This window comes from Hipposideros armiger, unplaced genomic scaffold (assembly GCF_001890085.2).
Source record: "Hipposideros armiger isolate ML-2016 unplaced genomic scaffold, ASM189008v1 scaffold_116, whole genome shotgun sequence".
In the NCBI taxonomy this organism is placed as follows: Eukaryota; Metazoa; Chordata; class Mammalia; order Chiroptera; family Hipposideridae; genus Hipposideros; species Hipposideros armiger.
In genome coordinates this window covers 402,923-428,595 of record NW_017731466.1, presented here as the reverse complement: position 1 = coordinate 428,595, position 25,673 = coordinate 402,923, and positions in this window count along the sequence as shown.

The window sequence follows — 25,673 nt, the reverse complement described above, 5'->3', positions numbered from 1 at the left end:
TGCATGTGTCAGTCCAATTTTCCCAGCACCATTTATTAAATAGACTATCTTTACCCCATTGTAAATTCTTGCTTCCCTTGTCGTAGACTAACTGCCCGTATATGCCTGGATTTAATTCTGGGCTCTCTATTCTGTTCCATTGATCTATGTGCCTGTTTTTATGCCAGTACCATACTGTTTTGATTACTGTAGCCTTGTAGTATGTTTTAATGTCTGGAAGCGTGATCCCCCCGACTTTGTTCTTATTTCTCAGGATTGCATGGCTATTTGGGGTCTTTTTTCATTCCATATAAATTTTAGGGTTATATTTCCTATTTCTGTGAAAAATGCCTTAGGTAGTTTGATAGGAATTGTATTGAATCTATATATTGCTTTAGGCAATATGGCCATTTTAACTATATTAATTCTTCCTATCCGAGCATGGAAGGTTTTCCATTTGTTTGTATCTTCTTTTCTTTCTTTCTTCAGTGTCTTATAGTTTTCAGAGTACAGGTCTTTTACTTCCTTGGTTAAATTTATTCCTAAGTATTTTATAGTTCTTGAAGTGATTGTAAATAGAATTGCTTTCTTAATTTCTCCTTCCGATAGTTTATTATTGGTATATACAAATGCAACTGATTTCTGAGTATTGATTTTTGTCTCCTGCTACCTTACTGAATTCGTCTATTAGTTCCAATAGTTTTTTGATGGAGTCTTTGGGGTCCTCTATAGATACTATTATGTCATCTGCGTATAATGACAATTTTACTTCCTCCTTGCCAATGTGGATGATTTTTATTTCTTTTTCTTGTCTGATTGCTGTCACTAGAACTTCCAGGACTATGTTGAATAAAAGTGGAGAGAGTAGACAGCCTTGTCTTGTTCCTGATCTTAAAGGGAATGGTTTTAGCTTTTTCCCATTGAGTATGATGTTAGCTGTGGTTTATCATATATGGCCTTTATTATGTTGAGATATGATCCCCCTATTCCCACTTTGCTAAGATTTTTTATCATAAATGGCTGCTGAATTTTGTCAAATGCTTTTTCTGCATCTATTGATATGACCATATGATTTTTATTTTTATTTTTGTTGATGTTGTGTATCACATTAATTGATTTGTGGATGTTGAACCACCACCCTTTAAAGACAATGTGGCAGACTCTGGGACATTTTCACTTAACAAGTGAGTTTTGCAGAAACAAAGAAAGGAAAAAAAATAAAAAGATGTTTGGAATCATATTGAAACCAAAAAAAGAATATTCACTCAATGTTTAGACTTCTATTCAAAAATTCCAAAAGAAAAACTTACAAGTTTTAATGAAAGTGAGGAGCAAATATTTTTAAAACACTTGACTACATGACAAAAAAGAAGATTTGGCAAATTCAAGATCAGGTCTTTGTTCTTGGATGGGAAGATTAAAATGATAAAAAAGTCAGTTCAATTCCCATCAAAATTATATATATTATATACATATACATATATATATATATGTATATACGTGTGTGCTTTTAAGTACTATTTCAACAAATCATAAAACAAATAAGCCACAGTGTAACTTTAATAAGACTAAAAGGAGAAATCACGAGTGTGAAATAAAGTAAGAGGAAATAAAGTAAAAGTATTCTGAGAAAGAGTAGAAATTAGAAGACTCGCAAGAAACTACTTTTTCCCCACAAATTTATTCACATATATCTGAAAATGCTATTGATATAGAAAGATTATCCAGGTGTATGTTTACTGATGAAAACAAGGAGAGAAACTGGAAAAAAAATTGTACTATTTTGGGGTGTAAAAAGGTAGGAAGTGCAGATTGTATACTTATATGCACTTTTATCTGTATAAAGAAACTGAAAATACATGCTGGTCACTCATAAAAGTTGTACTGGAATGAGGGACAGGGGTGGTAGGAAGACTATCCACTATATTGCTTTCATATTAAACAATATGAATGTATTACAAATTGAAATTTTTTTACAAAATTATATTAAAGGCTATATCTTGGAAACTGAAAGGCAACTTCTATGGTGAAAAAGGCATTCTTTGAGCACTGACCATACAAAATTTGACTAGTTTTACTACAAAACTGCTTTGGCAAGGGAGCATATGGTTTTGATCAAATACATCTCTGGATAATTTTTATAAGTCTTTCATCACCTATTGATTCTGAAAAAAGAAACCCTTTTGACATCATAGTCTATGTTTGGTCCAATTCCATATTACTAGCTCAATTTCCTTTCCTATAATCTCTGAAGCAATTTGCTTCCACGCCTGAGCCGGGTTTCAGTTCAGAGATAAAATAGAAAAAATATTATCTAAATCTGATGCATTATTTATTCTGTTCTGCTTCTTACTCCTTGAATCTACAGCTCTGTGTTTGATTTACTTTGGAATAGAAATATTTGTGGGCTTAATTCCTTGAACCCTGGGTTTTAAGATGGTTTTACAGGTTTAATAGTTTTTTTCTACTTCATAATGAGATTCAAAATAGGTTTAAACAGGTTTTAACAAACTTGATCATGTTGTTTTCCTCCAGAGCTATTATATTTTTATGATTTCCTCTGTAATTCTGATATCTGTAATTTACTCAGGACAATTTCACTTTCACACATTTTTATGAACAATATATTTTTAGCAAATATCCTCTCATTTTAGTTTGTCAATACTTTACTTAGCTGAATTTGGCAATGATGTAATTTATCTTACTTATTTTTACTTTTATCTCCCATTCAGTGAAATCTGATAGTTTGGAATATTATTAGTTTTAATCTCTTGCAACATTATAGTATCACTATTAGAGTTTCTTTCCTCAAGAAAAAAGAGAAATCATTTCTTATTACGTTCCAAACCCTTCTTTCCTATAGGGCTTCTTTTTCTTCAACTTCATCTCCAACACGCCAGCACATAATGCTTCTAAATTTCACCTGGGGGTAATACACTCACTACTTCCTGAAAGCTGATAACATTTGTGAGACATGGGAAAAACTCTAAGCTGTTGATTAAATTGATATACCGGTAGAGAACTATTTTCATTAAGGAAGTGAGTTCTACAATTCATTTCAAATACTGATGGCATTGTAAGTCTTCTCTGCTTAATATTAGGAATAACCTAAATATTTTTTTTAGATGTTGTAACACAAAATGTCTTTATGAGACCTTTATTTGATGTGGAGGGTATAGGCTCCCAGTGGTTTTTATATTGAATAGATGCTGAGAATTATGATGAAATAAGGCTTTACTAACTACGATTTTCTGAGAAATTTGTCTCTATTGAGTGACATTGTAGTGAGGTTACTTAAAGAAATCCTTAGAGTATTTGGATTTGGACTGTAGAGTTGACATAAAAGAGACAGATAGAAAGCATGGTGTGAGTATTGGAGACATCTCTGCTACACTGGAGAAGAAAGATGTCAGGGGATGCTTTGCAGAAAAGGTGATCTGAATGGATCAAAAACAGATATGGAGGAATTTGCCAAGTAGAAAAGGTGTGAAGGGCAATGGCATGCAAACAGAGAAAAGCATTGTGTGTGTATAAAAATATGGGATAATGAAGCAGTCTGGTACTTTTGGGCAAATGGATGGAAATATGATGAGATGCAGGGGGAACTAACTGAAGATGAAGAAATTCAGTCACATAAGGGACAAAACACGTCTTTGTAATCCATTCTAATGATTGTTAAAAGTATTTTTGTAAGCATCTTTGATAAATAAAAATAATCGTAAATCTGCACCCACTTGAACCTTGGATTGGGATTTATATGGTCTTAGGGAAACAACTAACTCTGTAAGAGTCTACAGTGTAGAAGGTGAAGAAAAAGTATAGACGTGTCAGTTGAAAAGTTATCTGCACTTGTGTGTCCACTTTCTCACCTTTTACTCACTCCTCTAATTTAGCTCTGCTTCCCCTACAGCATCACAAATATTTAGGTTACTGTTTTAGAATGAATGTTTGTGCTCCACCCCCAAGAAAAAAATTTCACATATTGAAATCCTAACCCCACCCAATGTGATAGTATTAGGAGGAAGGGCCTTTAGGAGGCAATTGGGTTACAAAGGTGGAGCCCTCATGAATGGGATTTGTGACCTTATAAGGACAGCCACCGGAGAGCTTGCTTCTGCTCTCTTCTCTCCATCATGCAAAAAAGCAACGAGATAGCCATGGGCACAGTGGGAAGTGTGTCGGCACAGAATCCAACCATGCTGGCACCCTGAGCTTAGACTTCTAGAACTGTGAGAAATAAATGTGTGTTATTTCAGCCACCCTGTCTATAGCGGTTTAATATAAAAGCTCAAACTAAGACAGTCACCAATGGCCTTTATTTATAACTTAAACATATATTTTAGCCTTGTTCTTATTTAGTCATTTGGGAACATTTAACATTATATACCACTACTTGCACCTTTAAATCCTCTCTTTCCAAATGCCCCACATCCCTGATTTTCCTTGTTTCTTTGGTTCCTCATTTTAGTCTACTTTGAGAGTCCCTATTCTTGTCAATTTTTAAATTTTGGTCTTCTTGGGGTTTGAAGTTCTTTTCACTATTCACCATGCCCTCTCTACTGGGACAAGTATATTTATTTCCATGATTTTATTACAGTTACTGTCTGTATGCAGGTGATTTCCAAATATTTATCTCCATCAAAAATTTCCTTCTTGAGATTCAGATTAGCATATTTTTCTCAACATTTCTACTTGGATGTTCACTACTTCAGGCTCAAATGATCAAACATAAAGCCATCATCTTCCTCCCCATATCTATTCTTCTTGTTTTGATCCTAAATGTCTGTCTACTCAGCTGTTCAAGCCTACAAACTGCATGCCATTTAAGATTCCTTTTCTTGTGTGCCACAGCTCTGCCTATTAATCGTACCTCTTAAATATTTAATGTCTTTATCTCCTTCCATACCTGCTACCATCAAGTCTAGGCTACCAAAAATTCTAACCTGGATTTTTGCTGTAGCTTCCCCAACTCTACAACAGTGCCCACAGGGTTTTTAAAAAATGCAACCTAATCATGTCACTTTCATAGATAAAACCCTTCAGTGGTTCCACATTTTCCCTGGGATAATGTCCATGTTTCACCCTAAAAGTATCTATCAAACATATTGCAATTGGGCCGGCCGAGTGGCGTGATGGTTAAGAACTTGCTTGGGATGCCAGAGGGCCCCGGTTCGGATCCCACATATGAGGGCCAGTGACACTGCCCTCCGCAGCTGAGATGCTGAACAACAGCTCAACCTGGAGCTGGGCTGCCATGAGTCGCCGTCGCCGGCGACGGCGTGGGCTGCAGTCCCTGTGGCAGTGGATTGCCATGGGCTACCGTGTGTGGCCAGCAGCCAGCGTGAGCGGCCAGCAGCCGCAGTGAGCGGCCGTCCAGAAGCCGGCGACTGATCTGCCTCGCCAGGGAAGAGCGCAATGATGGTGCCAACTTGGGACAGGGAAGCAACATCCTCCACAACTAGATTGAAGAACAAAACGACAGCAACTTGTCTGTTCCCCTTCCCCAACTCCCCAGCACTGTTCCCATCCCCCCAATTCCCCAATTAAAAAAACCCAAAAAACAAAAACATATTGCAATTGATCATTTCGCTGGGTATTTATCTTACTAAACTACAAATAAAAACAAAGTAAGATAGTATTCTGTGTACAATGGTAGTGATGGACATATCCTAGTCTACTAGTCAATACATCTCGTATATAGTCAAACTACTATAGTCTCTCAACTGTAATGGTTGCTGTATACAGAGGACTAGAAGCTATAGTCTTCACCCTTCCTAATTTTATTGTCTGGCTTGGAGCAGCACAACTAGTAAGGTATAAATTAAACAAAAACCGTTTAGGAATAAGTTATGTAACAATGCCTGTAAGTAGAGAGATGATGAGAGAGAAATCCAAGCTAAAATATTTGAAGAAATCTCACCAAAAGGGGGATTGAAGTTAGGTCTTAGAAAACAAGCAAGATTTGAGAACATAAAGAAAGAATAGGACTGATTTCACAAAAGGTGAATAATGCATAACAAGTAAAAAAAATAAAATAAAGCAAACATTTTTAAGGATTAATATGCATGATGATAAACTTGCATAAACTTTAAATTTGATTGGGATTTATACTGTCTTAGAGAAACATGGTAACATTTAGTGGTAAATTATTTCCCCCTAGTAACTATTATTAAAGGTAGTTACTTGTGGTGGTTAGGGATGCTGATGAAACCAATGTCTTTGTTTTGATCTCCATGTAGGCTGCGTTACTTCCATGCGTCAAGACCATGTGCCCCTCATACTCAGCTTGCTCTGCTGTAAAGGAATGCCCTTTCTTAGAAATGGGTGCTGGGTGCTGGTTGAGAAGACATAGGCAGATACGTCAGTTGAGTGTTTGGCTTTCTTCTGATTCTATAGAGGCATCTCTTTGGTTCTGTCCTGTTAGACAATTAGGACTCTATGGTTTAACCCTTCTGCAGTCAGCAATTGCAAGTCAGAAGCAGGTCTACTTACATTTCTTTGAGAAATGTCTTGTGTTAGCAGCTGGTTGTATGGACTGAATTGTGTCTTTTCCCACCCCAATTCATATGTTGAACTCCTAGCCCCCAGTACTCCACAATGCTGACTGTGCTTGGACATGGGAGTCTTCAAATAGGTAATTAAGTTAACATGAAGTCATTAGAGTGAGCCCTAATCAAATATGGCTAGAGTCCTTATAAGAAGAGGAAATTTGGGGCTGGCTATGTGGCACGTTGGTTAAGAGTTGGCTTGGGTGTGCTGACTCTGAGCAGCAGGGCCCCGGTTCAGATCCCACATGAGGGCCAGTGACACTGCCCTCTACAGCTAAGATGATGAACAACAGCTCAACCTGGAGCTGGGCTGCCGTGAGTCGCCGGCGATGGCATAGGCTGCCGTGGGGCTTCAGTGTGCTGCTGTGAGCTACCATGAGTGGCTGGCAGCCAGCATGAGCAGCTGGCATGAGCCACCAAGAGCTGCCATGAGTGGCTGTCCAGTGGCTGGTGACCAATTGCCTTACCCCGGAGGAGAGCAATGATAATACCAACATGGGCCAGTGAAGCGACGTCCTCCACAACTAGACTGAAGAACAAAAGGACAGCAACTTGTCTGTTCCCCTTCCCGGATTCCCTGGAGGGCTGTTCCCCTCCCCCAATTCCCCAATAAAATCTTAAAAAAAAAAACAAAGAAGAAGAGGAAATTTGGACATATATAGGGGCAGAGGAAAGACCATGTGAAGACACAGGGAGAAGATGGCCATCTACAAGCAAGGAAAGAGGCCTCAGAACAAACTAACCTTGCTGGCAGCTTGATCTCAGGCGTCTAACCTCCAGAACTGTGAAAAATACATTTCTGTCTGTGCCATCCAGTCTGTGGTACCTTGTTATGGCTGCCCTAGAAAACTGACCCAGTGATGAGGAGAAGCTTATCTTTCAGAGCAAATCTCCAACCAGTACTTAGGATAATGCACTTGCTACATATATTTAGGACAGTAATCTTTAAATAACTATAAAATCAATAATGTTAATTTTTGCTAGGGCCAATAAAATAAAAAGGTGATTTAGTACAAATTTATAGTTCATATGAACTTTCAGATGCTGGTTTACTGTAAGGACTCTTAATGTAGTAAAATACCTCTTAATGTGAGGAATGTGATGTGGTCTTTTGTGTTTGTATATGTTATAACATATTCTGGCACAATTTAGAATTTACTTTTTAAAAGGAGATCAGAAAAATGCTGCTTGAAATAGGTATAAGCCATGGATGATAAAGTTCTTTTATGTTACCCAAGGATGTTAAATGGATTGTACAGTAATCTGAAAGTGCCAATCCTGTATTTAAGGGTGAAAAAGTCATTTCCATTTTAAACTCCTATTTTCTCTTCCTCACATATATATTTTTTAAAATCCCATGTCCGAAATTCTCATGCTTCATCTCAATTTCAGCCACAGATTGTGAGGTTACGCAAAAATTCATTTGGCCAATTCTGACACATTCAAATGTGAAAGGGCATTTTTCCGTTGGAGGAAGTTTTTGAAAACAGATTAATTTTAAGATTTTGATCATTCAAAATGTTTTGGCCTTTAAGTAACACTTTTACATGAGTTGAGAAATAATTTGGATTAGAAAGAGCAAATACGTGGCCTTTTGAAAGAGGTGGCCTGACTATGGGGCTGGGCGCTGGCTTAGGCATGAGGCTGCCCTAGTGGACCCCCCCGAGTTTTTCCTGTGGACATGTGGACCAGGAACTGTCAAACACCATCCATGCGAAGATGGCAGCTTGGCTGCCCTTGCTGTGGCCAACAGTCCTCTGAGAAGCTCAGTTCTTCCCCCCGGTAGCTCATTCAGGGTTTCCTAACATTTGTCCATCTTCTCTGGAATCACCTATGGCAGCAATTCTCAGTCATAAGTTCCAATGTGCTACACAAGATAATTTTGTTGAGTTATCCTGTGAGAATTAAAGCACATAGGCTCAGACACACACACAAACACACACACACACACACACACACACACACACACACACACACACACTCTCACTCACTCATGGCCATGGTGTTTAGAATCATCGGGGTGCCTACATCAAAGGCGACAGTGTATCATTCTGTAGATGTTCCTAGATGTTTGGTGGACAAAATGGGGGGGGGGAGGGGGAGAAGCACTTCCCAAATACAGGTATCCCCTGCTTTCCAAAAGTTTGAAGTAGGCCACTTCATTTTTACAAAGTACCCATTAACCAGTACTAAGGTGGGTCTTTCATAAAAGTGAAATGGCCTAACACAAACTTTTGGAAAGCAGGGGATACTCTTTGCTTTATGCTACTTTGGCTCATAAAAGGTTTCATAGGAACACCCTACTTTCAGATAGTGGAGGAAACCTGTAGTTTTCCAGGAGGGGCTTGGCATTGAACTTTGATGCAATTTGCATATTTACATTCATACCTCTTAGCAGGATCTCCTGTCTTTCTCTAGCTCTCTTGCTTTCTCACTTGCTTTCTTTCCGCTTTCTCTCTTTCTTTAAAAATTTTGTATGTACTTATAATAGTAAATAATTGTGAAAATACAGAGTATAAGATAGAAAATATACCTATTCCTATTTATCTATCTCTTTATATCTATCTATCTACCTACCTATCATACTATCATCTATTTATAATATAATTTATCTCAAGCCATATATATATATATATATATATGTATATATATATATACATATATATATATAGTTTTATATTTTTCTCTTTAAAAATGTATTATAGCATTTGCCATTTTGGTAAATAATGTTTGAGATTTATATATTTAATAATTGCAGGTTATTTTTATTTTATCATTTTTCTGTTTAACAATGAAGTTGTTTCAGTTTTCTTTTGTTTTGTTACTATAATTCACTCTGAATCCTACATCTGTTGTAGCCACATCATTAAATGCCTGGGAAATTCAGTGCTTGAACAATGACTGACAGATGTTTGGATATGACCTCACAGGAACTTTGCGTCTGGTGGGACGGCTCTGGGACATGGCTTCAACTGTAGAGCTTCCCTGCGGGATTCGCTGCAGCTTGCCTGACACTTTACATGCAACTGCACCCTTGCTTTGCTTCTCTTTGCTTACCACTTTCCCCTGGGAGCACTTCCTTAATAAATCACTTGCAATAAATTCTTGACTTGTGACCTACTTGTGAAGAATTTGACCTAAGGCATCTTTTCATAAATCTATGGTTATTCTCATAAGATAATGCCTTAGAATTTTTCAATTACATGATATGGCATGTATTTTTAAGTGTTTGACAAAGACTGCTAATTTGCCATCTAGAAAAGTGGTGTAGAATGAAGTTTCTGCTATCAATGAACGCATGCTCCTTTCACTGCTTCTTCTGGAGTGTTATCAGTTATCATTTCAATAAATCCTTGTCCTGTTAGTAAGCAAAGAATATTTCATTGTTATAATTATTTTTGGCTCTTTGGTGAGCAGTTTCTGAAAAGAACGTAGTCAAACTCTTGTGGACTTGTATATGGCTACAGTGTCACGCTTCTGACCATTCCTCAGAGCAGTAAGCACGGGGCCAGCTCTCTTTCTCACAAGTCTCACCTTCTTTGGAGGTAGAGGTGGACCCCTAGTGGCCATATCTGTGCTATGTGATGGCCCTGGTCCCTACCACAGGTAAGTGAACTTGGATTAGATACCTGTTTGACTTGGGCCCATCAAATTCTCTTTTTTGTAAATATATTGTAAAATTGGATCTAAAGCCATAAAATCTAAAAAGCCAAAGAAACTAGGAAAAAAACAAAAAACAAAAACTCTTCAGGAGTGGGACTGTGCTCATAACAGCACCCTAAAAAAGGAGGCCCACTAGCTCAGAACAGAATATTGTTCTTAAACAGTGATTCATGACCACATGGAAATCTGATAAAGAACTTGCAGAACAGAGCTTAAAGGAAATGCTACTCAATAAATGATGCTGGGAAAACTGTTCCTCCATATGGAAAAACGAAAATTCTACCTTCTCATATACAAACGCCACACCCAGCTGGGAAAAGTGCTTAAATAAGAAAGGTAAAATTATAAAAATGTTAGAAAAGAACGTGAGAGAAGAAATGTACACTCTTGTGGAATGGAAGAATTTTTAAGCAAGACACAAATAGCTCTTACCACAAAAGAGCTGACTAAATACTAAGAAATTTGATTACATTCAAACTAATGACTTCTATTCTTCAAAGGCAACTATTAAGAAGAGAAAAAGGAAAACCAGAAACTGGAGAAGCTATTTGCTAAACATAATAATAAAGAGATTATTTGTATCCATAAAATAAAAGATGCCTATAAATCAACAAAAGGCAACATAATAATAATAATAATAATAATAATAATAATAATAGAGCAACGGTACGAGCAGACATTTTACAGTAGGAGAAATATGCATGGCTCACAAACATGAAAATATGCCCAACCTCATTGGTAATCAGGAAAACGCAAATTAAGCATAATGAAATAACATTGCACCCACCAGAATACTAAATATTGATAAGTATATTGAACAATGGGAACTCTCATGGGCTGCATTTTGGAGTGTATATGGGAACAGATTCCTTGGAAAACTAGTTGAGATTATCTTTAAAACATTTCCATACCAAATGCCTCAAAATTAAATATATCCGGTAGATATTTATATCTACAAGGAGTGCCAAAAAATGTATACACATTTTAAGAGCTGTTATCTATGCTCAAGCAGTATTTCGCCATAATCACAAGTGTCTGGACACTGATGGTAACCACTTTGAGCACCTCTTGTAATTGCAAAAGTCAAACGTGACTTGCATTCATCTTTTGTTTTTGGTATATGTTGAGTATTACAATTAATACAGTTTTTTCCATTCTTAAAACATGTATACATGTTCTTGGCACCCTCTGTATATGTCTATCAGGAACTTGCACATGTGTACACTTGAAGATATGTCTAAAGTCATCCTGAGCAAAATTTTTGTAAGAGCAGAAGTTTAGCAGAACAGAGGGAAACCCCGACATCTGTGTGGGAGTTCCTCATATATAATTGGCCAAGCATCTAGCTGCATATATGCAAGGAAGAGTTCAAAAAGCCTAGCAGAGGTGCTTGATGAAAAGCTGAGAGCTGAAAGGAGTCAGCTGATATTAGAGGTCCTGCAGTTCTGGAAGACACTGGAGTTCTAGCCCAGTGAGAGTGTAGAGACTTGCTTAACAGCAGCAGTTTTCAATGCTGGAGATTGTAGGATGTCCACACTTTATGGAAGTTGTCATATCCAATAAAGGGCACACCACAGTTCTGAACTCAAAACCAAAAATCAGCCACAACAGATAATGGTACCAAATCTGATAGAACCAAAATGATTCTTCAGTAATTTGACTGCTTGCCAGAACAAAAGGCATCACCCTTTAAAGGATGAAGTCATAATTCAGACACTCCACATTCATTAATTACCACAATTTAATGCATAAAATAAAAATTACTAGACCTGAGAAGAGATTGGGATATATCAACCATAGTCAAGAAAAATAAAGCCAATCACATCTAAATCCAAAAATTTACAGACTAAGATTATAAACTGCTATTATGTATATATTCAAGGACTTAAAGAAAAATATGATTATAATGAATGAACAGCTAGGGAATCTCAAAAGAAAAATAAAGACTCTAAAACAATAAAAATTTTAGAACTAAAAGCACAATATCTGAAAAGAAAAAACTTAGATTACACAGGAAAGCATTAGTGAACTTCAAGATTGATCACTAGAAATTATCCAATCTGAGGAAGAGAGATAAAGTTAAGTAAAATAATAAACATCTTTAGTGATGCATAGGATGATATATTGAGTAGTCAAATATATGTGTAATTGGATGAGAGAGAGCAGAAAAAAATTAACAATGGCTAAGTATGATGAAAGGCATAAATTTAGATATTCAAGAAACTCAGCAAACCCCATCAGAGTCAAGACAAACAAAATCACACCTAGAAATATGATATTTAAATTACTGGAAACCAAAGACAAAGAAAAACTATTGAAAGCATCCAGACAGAAAATGACCCATTACTTACAAAATAATGACAAACTTCTCATCAGAAATAGTAAAAATCAGAATCAGTCGTATGCTATCTTTAAAAGTGTTGAAATAAAAAAAAAATTAGAAAAGGTTAACTGAAATGCTATAGCCATCAAAAATATTCTTCAAGAATGAAGGCAACAAAGAAATTTTCAGGTAAGAAAAACACCAAGAATTTATTTCCAGCTGATCTCCACTACAAGAAATGCTAAAGCAAGTTCTTTACACTTAAGGAAAATGACATGAAATGGAAACTCCAATCTATAGGAAGTAATGAAGAGTACTTTCTTCACGGTACACATGTGAATAAATATGCAATAACATATATTTTTATTTGCTTAATTTCTTAAGCGACATGACAGTGTTAAGCAAAACTTATACCATGTTGCAGGATTTATAGAAGTATAGATGTAATATATATATAATATGCATGGCAAAAGCATAAAGGTGGGAGTAAATGGAATCACACTATTGGACATTTATTGTTTTTTATATGAAGTAGAACAATGTTAATTCAAAGTAGATTATGATAAATAAATGATACATATTGTAATTTCTGGAACAACTACAAAGGAAGGAAGGAAGGAAGGAAGGAAGGAAGGAAGGAAGGAAGGAAGGAAGGGAGGGAGGGAGGGAGAGAGGGAAGAAGAGAGAATGACAATACAAAGAGGTATAGCTAAAAAGCCAATAGAGGAATTGAAATAGAACACAAACAATTTGATTAATTCCAAAAGAGCCAGGAAAAGAGGAACAAAAACAAATTGGACAAAAAGAAATGTAAAGACACAGATTATCAAACTGGGTAACATCCAAGAACTAGCTCTATGCTGTCTAAAAGAGAGACATTTTTGTATAAACTAAAACTCAAGCGGCTTTATTTATTCTGTTGTTCAGTCTCTGCTTTCAAGAGGCTGCCTTAATATATAAATCATATTCATCTACCTGTAGCTAAATTAATGACTTCAAAAGTTATGCCTCTAAATTCATATTCTTTATGTGCTATGATACCCCCAAATGCACACTTCTATTATCTTGTCACCTTAGATGAAACATACTTAAGGCTGCCTTAATTATTCTATCCCCAAAACACATTTCCCTCCCCATTTTGCTTTCTCCATTAATGCTATTATCATATTTACTAATTGCCTAGGTTCAAAACCTTGAAGTCAACTTACATTCCATCATCTTTAATCACTAAATCATATCACATTTTTCAAAAATGTCTTTTCCCACTGCCACGCCACTTACTCATAGTTCATCATTATCTCATGTATTTTGTAGAGTGGCTACAAAGTGTTTAAACAGAGAAGATAGATGTTACCTATATGTGCCTCTCCAATTTCTGCACACATTTTAATTTTTACTCATTTTCTTCTTGACTTCCATGTTAATGGCTAGAAGTCATTAAAACCATCCCTAATAGCTGTTGTTAGGTATTTACTTTCTGTTGAATTTCAAGCTTAGGGACTTTGCAGTTACTAGAGATAGAATTTCCTTTAAAATGTATTTATTGTGTAAAAACAGTATAATAGCATTAAAAGAAACATAAATGTATCTACCTATACCTAAATATTACATTGTTCAAATTATAAACTTTCAGAGACACATTTTTGTATTCTGCTTTTAAATATGCTTTTCATTTCTGTTGAAAAATCTCAAAATTGGGAGGAGTTATGTTAGCAAAATGGATAGCATAGGAATTTCTAGCACTTGACCCCCATGAGAAACATCAATACACACATAAAAATACCTTTACAAGAGCCAACGATTCCAGTGGGGTATTGTAGCACCTACGCGAAGCATGGAAACAAGAAAAGATGCATCGAGGAGGGCGGGAATAAGAGAATCACATACCCCATCGTCCAACCCCTAAGGTGGGGCGGCCCAGCAATGAGATACATACCCTTCTCCTCGTGAAAGACGGAGAATGAAGTGACCCAACTTCACCAAGGACCCCAGAGCTGCCTCGCCCCGGTACCAGGCTGATTCCCACTGCCCAAGATGACTGCCTGTGGGCTCCTGGGACCCCAGACTCTCAGCTCACCTCAGTGCCTGTCAGTTCCAGTGGCCTCAGGCAGCTCCTGTATCCCCAGGTAACTTCTGAGTAAGTAGCCAGGTTGTGGGTGGATTCCCCGCAAACCCAGGCACCCTGCCGCCTGCTGGCTGAGCAGCCCTTGGTGAATCCCAGGCCCCAGGCTCCCACTCAGCCTTGAGGAACCCAGGGCCCTGGCTGGCCTCAGCGAAGAAAGCTGAGGCGAGGCACAATGAAAACTATACTCGTATGTAGTTCAAGTAAACATTATCATTGAAATTCATTTTAACAATATATATTGTATTTTCAAATCTTTCTTTCTGACAAGTCAAGACATTTTTTGTCATATATGGCTGAAAGCAGTATCTTTGTCCTGATTTGCTCTGGGGTTTTTTTTTTTTTTCCTCTTCTTTCTGAGATCAGCTTTGCTTGATCTGTTTACTTATTTAAACACATTCATACTGGTGCATTCAGGGAATTCTCAGCCAAGTGGTCTGCAATTGTAGAGATTCTAGACTTTAAAAGAGAGCTCTCATCTGCAGCATAACCTGGGCTTTATTGCTGAGAAATTAAGGAAGCTCTGTCTTTCTACAAAACACCTTCTCAAAATTTTGCCACATTTTTTTCTCCTGTTCCTCCTTTTCTCTTCTTCCTCTGTGTAATTCAATGAATTTATTTCCAAAGGACTATTCTTTCCTACCCTTTCTTCAGCTCTAATGTGATTTTAAAAAACAGTTGCCTTAATTTCTTCCCAAATCATGGGACTTAATGATCCTTTCTATGCAGTACGGTAAGAACACCCTCTGAATTAAAACTCAAGCATTTTATACCTTGACATTTCACGTAAACCACACCCACCATGTGAAGACAGCTGAAAAGGCAAGTGAGGACAAGTACCTTCTGACACCTTGGGGCCTGGAGGGTATTTTTATGATTAGGGACTTTGGAAACCTGTCTATAAATGTGTGGTCTGCATGTTCTTGAATACTTTTTCTTGTAGAATTCCCCTGGTGTACAGTATAGGTAGGTCTGCGCAAAAGCCTGCCTCTTGCAGCAGCTATGACAAGGGGAACCAAGGTAAAAGGCTTTGTGTGTTGCTGCCCCAGCGTTTCATCCAGTAAGCACCCTGCCCTTGGAGAGCCTTCTGGCCCCATCACAACCTGAAAGAGGGAAAACGTAGGGTCTGATTTGTTTTCAACTAAAGGGAGGCCATGGTCCATGTAAACAGAGTCCTTCAGGGCCATCTCCTCAATAAATATGTCTGAGAATAGCTTTCCTCTTCCCACAGAGCTCCAAGTCTCCAATACACATTTTTGGTTTCACAGGACTCCCTCAGACTTTTTTCTTGCTGTTTCCCTTCAACTAGATTTAAATCCCAGGTGACAACTTCCCTATGCGAAATCAGCAGGGATGTAACTAAAGCTAGAGCTAGAGATTAAAGTGGGAGGAGAGGGCTTGCAGAGCAGATGAGAGGAAGAGATAAGATTAAAAATCAACACCTCCTGCAGAAAAGCAGAGAGCTGAGAGCAAAGGGCTTAAGTCCCAGCTCCCTTCGCTTTTCCATCACACCAAGGGGCTGCTTTCTGCCTCCCAGCGGCCCAGTTCCTCACAGGGGAAGCAGCTCTTCCTGAAATCTTTGCGTTTAAGGACGCGACCCTTTGAACAATAATGTGTGCTGTTTCTGAGTTATGTTATTACATGTGTGTAATAGCGAACTGAGTGCCTTTCATTCACTTCTGGATAGTGGAGTTATTAATACTGAATGCGATTCTGGTCATTTATTTATGACCCCTTTTCTTTTAACAGCACTAGAATTAACTCAGCACTGCGTTTCACTTATTGATTTGGAATCTGAAAGTTGAATTTATTACTTTAATCGGAATCGAGGGGATTTAGAGAGCATTTGCCTTTCCCCTGTGAAATGTCACTGTGTGGCTCCTCTGGCATCTCTCTTCATTTTCTTTGCTTGCCTTTCTTTGGGTGTTTAACAACTCCCTCAGGGCATTGCTGATTATTTATGACAGGCTTCTTGTAAGATCTAGTTGGAAAACCTGTTCCTATGGAAACTGCTGTTTTCAAACAGGGTGGTTCCAACTTCAAAACAATATCATTAAATATGCAACAGCACATATATCTTTTAATGGAAAGCATAGTCTAATGATTTGTACAGTCAAATCTCAAAATCTGAACACTTAAAAAAAAAAGACAAGCTATGTGGAAAGCCATCTGATTGACTGAGGGATGAGGTGATTATCTGAAGAAAACTTCTGGGAATTAGTTTGGCTGGGCATATTTGGGAAAGTCTGGTGAGAGGAGGTTAGGCTTTGAAATTATGTTTGAAATTATGTCTCTACCTGTTACCTTCATGAACTAGATTTAACAGAGATGGATGGACTAAATCTGAGTTTTGACATTTCTGTTTTTAGTGCATTCTTTAATATTAAGCCCCTACTGGAATCTATTCATTCAAAGCACAGTCACTGGCAACACAGCACCAAATACAAATTTTATAACCAGAGTATTTATTAGCTTATTACCCAGTCATCGTTTGTTTTCTTTGTCCCACTGTTTATTCATTTTAATGCCAAGGAAATGAAGGACAATGTTAGAACTGACTGATACTCCTTACAGAGAGAGCTTTGTTAATCAAGTTACTTAGACAAAATCAACCTGTATGCTTGACTGTTATTTTTTTCTTTTGTTTGTTGAGAGACAGTTATTTTCTCTCACTGCATTCAAATCCAAATTTTGCTAGTTACCATGGCAATATTTTTGAAGTCAGTATCACTTTGCTGTTTCATCATGACCTAGTATGATACAGCTTGGATTTGTAGTAGACTTCATTTGTCTATCAATCATACTGGGGAATTCTGAGGGAGAGAGCAAGAGAGGGAGGGAGAGAGGGAGGGAGGGAGAGAGAATTTTAGAGAATTATTGCATAACCATAAGCCTCTATGACTTCAGAGTAGCATGTTGTGTTGAAGGGGACAAATTCATTCAATTGCAATGCAGTATAAATCCAGGCACAAATTATTAATTAGGTCAAACATGCTCGTTCCTTGATTTTAAGCCAAGAGGCTACCCAAGATGTATTGTAATACTTACGAAAAAATCAGAATGTTCAGATTAAAGATGTGATGTTAGAGTCCCTGCTGAGGAGTTCACTTTTAAAGACTTTGGCTTGCTCACTCCAGGAACTGATTCATGACTTGAAGCTTCTATTTTAATGTACATCATTTCTGAGTGAGGCTTGCAAGGCATGTGGGCCTCTGGGGGATAGATGGTACAATAAAGAAAGGAATACCCTGAGAAGATTTCCACGTTTGCCCTGGTCCCTGGTCAAAAGGCAATGCCCAGGTTTACAATGGAAGGAACTTGATTATATATGGGCAGAATAAGTTTCATCTTTGCCCTGATTTTATAATTGCCACTATCAATCACTTTTATGGGCTTCACACAGCTTTCTAGTTCCCTGAAGACTAAAACATCATTGGTAATAATAATTAGTAAAACTTAAGAAATCAAATAATTACAGTATTTTGTAGCTGGTATAAACATCAACCATGTAATCCATGCATTTTCAATGAGGGCAATATTGGTTCTTGGAGGGTTAAAAAACCTTTATCTTTTTATGTATAAAACACAGATATACATATAATAGATAAATGGATATACAGTATATGTGTGGTAAAATTTCATGGGAGAGTGACTTTAAAAAAAAAATGTCTAAAAAAGACTCCTTAGGGGAATAAGAATGAAAAAATGGTTGAGGAACACCAATCTAGTACAAGTCCCAGGTAGGTTAACTGGTCTGAGCAATTTCCATCATTAGTTAGTGCAGATATAGCTCTTGGTCTCAAATCTCTTCCTCACAAAATTTCTACACTTATTCAACCAACGTTCATGGTGTGTTTGTGATGTTTGTGATGTGTTACAAACTGTTAATATTTGTTAATAAAAACAAAAATGTCATAGTCTCTGACATCAAGGAGACACGGAAGTGTATCTGATGCTTACAGAACAATGCAGTAAAAGTCATGACAGCAGTAGAACCTTATATAAATCCCTTGTTCTATCTAGTATTATGGAAGAACTAATTAACTTCATATGTTGATTCAGCTTAATATATCCAGATTTCTATAAACTTGACATTGATTTTTTTCATGTGAACCTGTTTTTTTGGGAACACACTATGTACTTCATTAGGGTGTGACAAAAGGAACATTCGACTTAGGATCAGAGAATCTGGACTTGAATCCCTGGTTTTTGTGTTTAGTATTCATCCAGATAATTTTCAGTTGGCTGTGAACATGCTCATGTATTTTGAACTTTGGTTTTCTGACCTATTAATGTCACAGGATTTCTTTGAGAATTAAATGTCGCAAAAAAATATCTATTCAAACCTAAGAAGGCACTTGGGTATTCTTATGGTCATCTAAAATGGGGGCACAAGTCAGCAATGTTGTCATAAACTTTAGGGCCTGATTGCAATAAGTAGGGAATGGGTTACTCTGTTTCATTAGCTAAACTTCTTTGCCATCTACCTGTGCTCTGGTGCCCAGGCCTACTCTTTGGAGATACATTTTTTAACTCAAGTAGGTTCATCAGTGGCACATGGTCTTTGTTGATTGGAGAGATGAAGAAAGCCGTGCATGATAATCACTAACTTTGGTGAGGTCCAATGGGGGAGGAATGTGGTTTGTTCCTGCCAAGTGCAGTCAAGTCCATGAAAGCTGGAAGAGCAAGAGGAAACCAGGGGCTCACACTTGAATGATCTGCTAAGTAAGTGGCCCTCTGGAAGTGACAGAAGGCTTATTGTTTATAAATAAATGAAGATCCCCCTAAATGAGAACAAGCCAAGGCTACTTATTCAGAGCTCGCTACAGCAAGGCAGTCACTTGTGTTTGGCAGAAACTCAAAAGACAGGCTGGGGAATAAGAAAGCATTATGGTAAATAAAGGGGAGGTGAAAACTGCGGGTGTGCTCTGATTGGAGACTATTAGTGTAAGAGGTGTGCTAATTAGAATCACAGCAGCTATATGATTGGTGTAGGGATATATTAGGCCTTCTTTGATGGGTTTCGATTTGGGGGGAGGCAAATTAGGTTAGCTGGCAGTCATTGAGAAGTCGTGACCTTTTTGGGCCAACAATTGTTGCAGAAGTTGTGATTTGGCTTCCTGGACTGCTTGCTGCCAAGATTTCTATTGTCACATATGGTCTGGTCATTGTTCACTTGTACATTCAATCTCTCGGTTGGTATGCACATTCCCTTGCTACAGGTAACATATTAAGCTATAGTCAGTCACTTTAAAACAATGTAAATAATACCTCCCTGGGACACTTTTTCAAAAAATGAGTTGGCCAGGCTAAATAAAGGAATGGCCTGGCTTCAGTGTTTCAGTAAATCTGGGAATAACTATGATGCAAATTTCCTGAATTATCTGGAACATGTATTACATTCTCACATCTATTTCCTCCAAAGTGATTAGAACTAAAAGTTTAAAATGAAAAGATCTCATGGATTTATTCTTCCATAACATTCAGTAAAAGAACAGTTAGGAGGGTTGTGTCATTATTTACAGAAGCCTTGGGGTGCAGGGAAGTAGATAGAGAGAACTCTTAGGCTAGATTTAAAAGCTGGCTGAACCAAAAGGGTATAAAAGAAAACCTCTGTACACTGTTGGTAGGAATATAAATTGGTGCAGCCACTCTGGAAAACAGTATGGAGGTTCTACTATATGATCAAGCAGTTCCACTTCTGGGTATATGTTTGAAGGAAATGAAATCACTATGTTGAAGATGATACTGAACAGCCCCCTATTCACTGCAGCATTGTTCACAATAGTCAAGTCATGGAAACAACCTAAGTGTCCATCAACAGAGGAATTGATAAAGAAAATGTAGTATATATGTACAATGGAATATTATGCAGCCCTAAAAAAGAGAGGTCCTGCCATTTGCAACAGCATGGATAAAACTTGAGGGCATTACGCTAAGTGAAATAAGACAGACAGATAAAGACAGATGCCATATGATCTCACATATATGTAGTATATGAAATCTTAAAAAACTGAACTCATAGAGTAGAATGGTGGCTGCTAGGAGTGTAGTCGGGGGAAATGGGTAAAGGTGATCAAAGGATACAAACTTCCAGTCATTAAAAAAAATAGAATAAAATAAATAAAAGCTGGTTGAGTTTTTGGAGCCAGAGTCTAGAAATTAGAAAAGAAGAAAGGAAAATTAGTATTTATTAAATACTTGTTTTATGTCACATGCTGTGCTGGAATTTCACAAATATATCTTATTTAGTTTTCACAAGCAAACTGCAAGGTAAATAGTATCCCCATTTTACAGATGGGGAAAATGAGACAGAGAGGGTAAATAATTTGCTGGATTACAGAAACTGTAAATGTGGGTTCTAGTATGATTACTGTCTACATCAATATGATTTTAGTACTCCAGAGGAGTCTTGTCCAGGAATACGCAAGTTGCAAATAGCTTCATTATTTATTCCAAAAATTTCCTGAAAGACTCATTAACTCTTCAATTAAAAGTGTCAGTGGACTATTTACTCCCTAACATTCTTTGAATCCCTCACCTCAAAATCCTTACCTGTTGTTTCTATCTATCCTGAGTTATTATACCAAGATCTTAACTCAATTATTTCCAAGCCCTTCCGTTGAAAGTCCTGCTTTAAATCAGACTTCAAAAAGCCAATAAGTCAGAGTTTGTTTATCTCGCTTCAAGACTCTTACTCAGTGGAGATAAGGTCTCTTATTCTATAGTTAAGGAATTCCTTCATTCAACAGTCATTTAACATATCTGTGGGGCTAAATTGTGTAAATCCTCTCTTCCCCATACTTAATTGATACATTCTTTATTGATACATTTTCTTTGTTCTAACACCCCCTTCTTGGTGACCTGGCTCCACTTAGATGTGTCCACTCTGACACATGGACAGAGACAGGCAGACAGGCAGACACATACAGAGAGTGAAAACCCTAATCTGCATCTCAGTGTAACTTCACACACCAAGGTCTCATGTCATTGTGCTCTTCTCTTCTGGTTTATGTGGGTGAAGTCTTACACATCAGTTTTACAGTAATTCACCTGAGAAGGGGATTATTAGAAACTGCATATAACCTGTTATTTTGTATCTGTGATAGAATGGAATGCTACAGTGTAGCGACATCCGAATTGTAAAGTAGTATTAACACACATCTATTTGGATTATTCATACCCAGGACAAAGTAAATGTGTAGACCTACCTAGGTAAGCAGAAGAGGAGAATGAAGGGAGTAGCAAGTCTTGATGAGCAAATACGAGTTGAATGTAAAAGGACCTTTCAACATAGTCCATGAGTGTCTACCTGACAACCAGATCAAGTAAGGTAGAATGGAACAAAAGGCAGCTCAGGGAGAAACAAGTGATATAATTTTCATCCTACCCTTTGCTCTTTTATAACATAGGTGAACCAGCCCAGTTCTGTTGTCTGAAACTCTTATTCTTGGTGATGAAGAGTAGGAAATAAAGTGGAAGAGGCGTGGAAGGTCAGAAACTATTGACAAATGTGGATGAGTAAACCATGAAAATTACTGGTTGGTGAAAGGTTTTAAAAGGCTAAAGGTGGTTTTTGAGGAAATTTAACGTGTAAAGCAAAGTAAAAGTTTTTATATTTCAGTGGAATCTATAGTGCTACAGGCTGCATATCTTCATAAAACAGACAAATTAGATATAGCCTTCAGGTAACAGTGGGTTACTATTTACAAGGAAGAAACAGAATATTGCACCTCTGGAGGCAGCCCGAAACAGAAGCCATGGTGAATCCAAACAATGGAATCTGAGTTATAATGAATTCCACGGTGTACAAGTAGATGTGAGCATTAGAAGTGGTTCGCTTATGCTAAAAAATTAAGGACATAAAATTATATTTTGGATGAAAGGAAATCAGTGGTAAATATCAGGTAATGAGATTCTAATACCACAACATTTTAAGGTTGTTTTCAAATCCACTGTGGGCAATGCATAATCCAAACAGGAAAGCAAGAAATTAGGTGTTACGAGGCAAGACATTTTCCTTCGCAGCATGTAGTCGAGATGGGGGAGCAGTCTTCTCCAATTTGCAGTTGGAGAGTACTTGCTACCTTAGAGTGATGAAACAGGGAACTGAATAGTAAATGAGAATCCAAATGCCAAACAGAATTACCTAGCTTTGAATTACCTAGTATTTTAACTCTTAAAAATTGCAGCATTCTGAACTCACAGTAAATAATGGCATCAAAGTCTCATCTACTCAATTTCTGATTTCAGCATGGAATTATGCAGTTTGTTTGGAAAATTAGAGTATTTTTCCTTGCATTTTTCAACTTGGTATTCACATACATTATTGAATATTTTGTGTCTTAGGATAGCATAAACACTGTATTTTGCCGTGTATAAATGAGCACCCACATTTTGGACCCAAACTTTCAGGAGAAAAAAATCTTTCATTTTAATTTTTGAATTCAAATTTTTATTTGTTTACATTTAGGTACTTGTTTTTTGTACTATAAAGAAATTTTAGTATTTATTTTATTTATTATTAGTATTTTTAGCTTTATTGGGGAACAGTGTGTTTTTCCCAGGACCCATCAGCTCCAAGTCAAGTTGTTGTCCTTCAATCTTAGTTGTGGAGGGCACAGCTCACTGGCCCATCTGGGAATCGAACCAGTAACACTGTTGTTCAGAGCTCCCATTCTAACCAAGTGAACCACAGCTGCCCCAGCATTTATTTTTTGACATACTGTGGTACAAGAAATTTTATGTAACAAATAATTACAAAACACAGGAACAGATACAAGGTACAAGAAATTTTATGTACTAGTAACAAATTTATGATATTTACACATCATAGAAGGCCAAGAACTATTCATCATTGCAAGTTCATTGTAAGTTCAACAAAACCGATTATCGTATTCCAGGGTACTATTTTGCATACGGATATTGATATTGATTTCTAAAGTTACACTTTTAACTCATAAGCATAAATAAAAGAATTATAAACATTTATATAGATACAGAATTAGTACTAGCCATGTATAATGTGCATCCTTATTTTTTCCTCACAAATTTGGGCAAAAAAGTGTGCATTATATACAGCAAAATATGTATTTTTATATTGTTGTAATTTTTATTACAATCAATAGGCACTTTTTTGCAGCTTTGTTTCCTCTGTCCTTCCCCTTCCCTTCCTTTCAAAATCACTATTTTATGAGAAAGATAAATCAGTAGGCTAAAATATACCTCCTAGCAACCAAACAGGAATGATATTGGACAAACTAACTTCATGATACAACTGGCATCTTATTAAGTAAAATAACTTAGGAATATGTGCCTAATTTATATTTAAAAATATTTCAGTCATATGCATGATTTCTTCATGGCAGAACTATAAATATTAAACTATTACTTGTACTTTTTGCTTTTTCCTCATTTTAAATAATGATAATTACACCACTCAGCAAACAAAGAAATCTTCCAAACTAAAATTTACACAGTTTGGTTATTCCATGAAAATATGGGTTGAGTATGACTATAAAAAAGTGAGAATATACTTTCAAATGTGACTCATGGTTATAAAATTTCTGTGAAAAAAAAATAAGGAAATCATATTGAATAATTACTGAATTTTCACTCTTATTTTTCTCTAAAACATATAGCATGATGACCTTTCTTGAAGCTTCTACAGTTTTTTTAGGGTTTAAGGTTGACTTGGGCATGTATACAGAGGTGGTGATTATAAATCCAATGTCACATCCCATAATTTCCTCAGTGTATCAGAGGAAGCAAGAAACTTTGCTTTACACCCAGAGAATTTCTTGAATATTCAATATCTATATGCCCAGAGGAAATGGAAGCGGAAGTTAACAAGAGAGAATGCAACAATTCAATTCAACTCAGCTATTCAGATAATTATTGAGCTGAATTCAATTCAAAGCATTGTGCAAAGTATAAAAATGAGTCAGTTTGGTCAGTGACCTCATGGAATCTTTCCTTCTTCCTTATAAGACATAGATATTCCTTTTGAGACCCTCCCTTCCTTCATTACATAGCAGCCATATGCTTTGGGACTGATGCTAAGCCTCCTTTCAAGGGTGGACCTAAATGGGTGTAAACCAGGGTTTGGCAAACTTTTCCTGTAAAGGTCCAAAGTGTAAATATTTTAGGCTTTGTGGAGTAGTCTCTGTCACAACTACTTACCTCTTTCCTTGTAGCTGCCACAGAGGAAAAATAAACAAATGGGTGTATCTGTGTTCCTATAAAACTTTATTTACAAAAACAGGCTGTTGGGTGGATTTACTCCATGTGATGTAGCCTGTGGCAGCACCCAGTCCTAGTTTAAGCGAAACTCTAGTGCTAGGGTGATAGATCAGGCATCGACCAATCAATGCATGATGTTTCCTTAGTTAAAGGGTTTTTTGGGAAATGGGGTCAGTCAATAGGAAACTCAAGATTTCCTTTTGCAATTATGGTGGGATATTCTATCCTGTATCTGCCACATGGAGAGGAGGAAGTTATGGTTGCTGCCAGCAGCCAACTTACCACCATGAAGGAAGCCAGCTCTGAAGATGAAACCAACATGTGGAGGGAAGCAGAGTGAAAGAATTGAAGAGTCACAGATATTTGGAACTCAATCAAGTTCTTTAACCACGCTGGAAGTCTGTCCGACTTCTTGACTTCTCAGTTAAAGATTTTGTTGTTTCAGCCAGTTTGAGTGAGTCTTATATTACTGGTATCTAAAAGATCCAGCTGATACAGGCCCACATGTCCATGGAGTAAAATCAGATGAGTGCTACAAAAGATCTGCCAAACAGCATAGAGGCTCAGAGAAAAGAGAATCATAATTGGTTCTGAAAAAGTTTTATTAAATGATGGCATTTGTAGCAAAGCTTTAGATTATATTTTTGTAGCAGAGATGAAAGATAACAGCAGCATGATGAAGTGTTCATGGTGGGCAAACGGTTGGCTGAATTTCTGGATAGTCAAATATTCTGGGTAGTCAGTATGACAGAGACATAGAGTTTTCAAGGGATTGTTGTGGAGTTAGTGTAAGGAA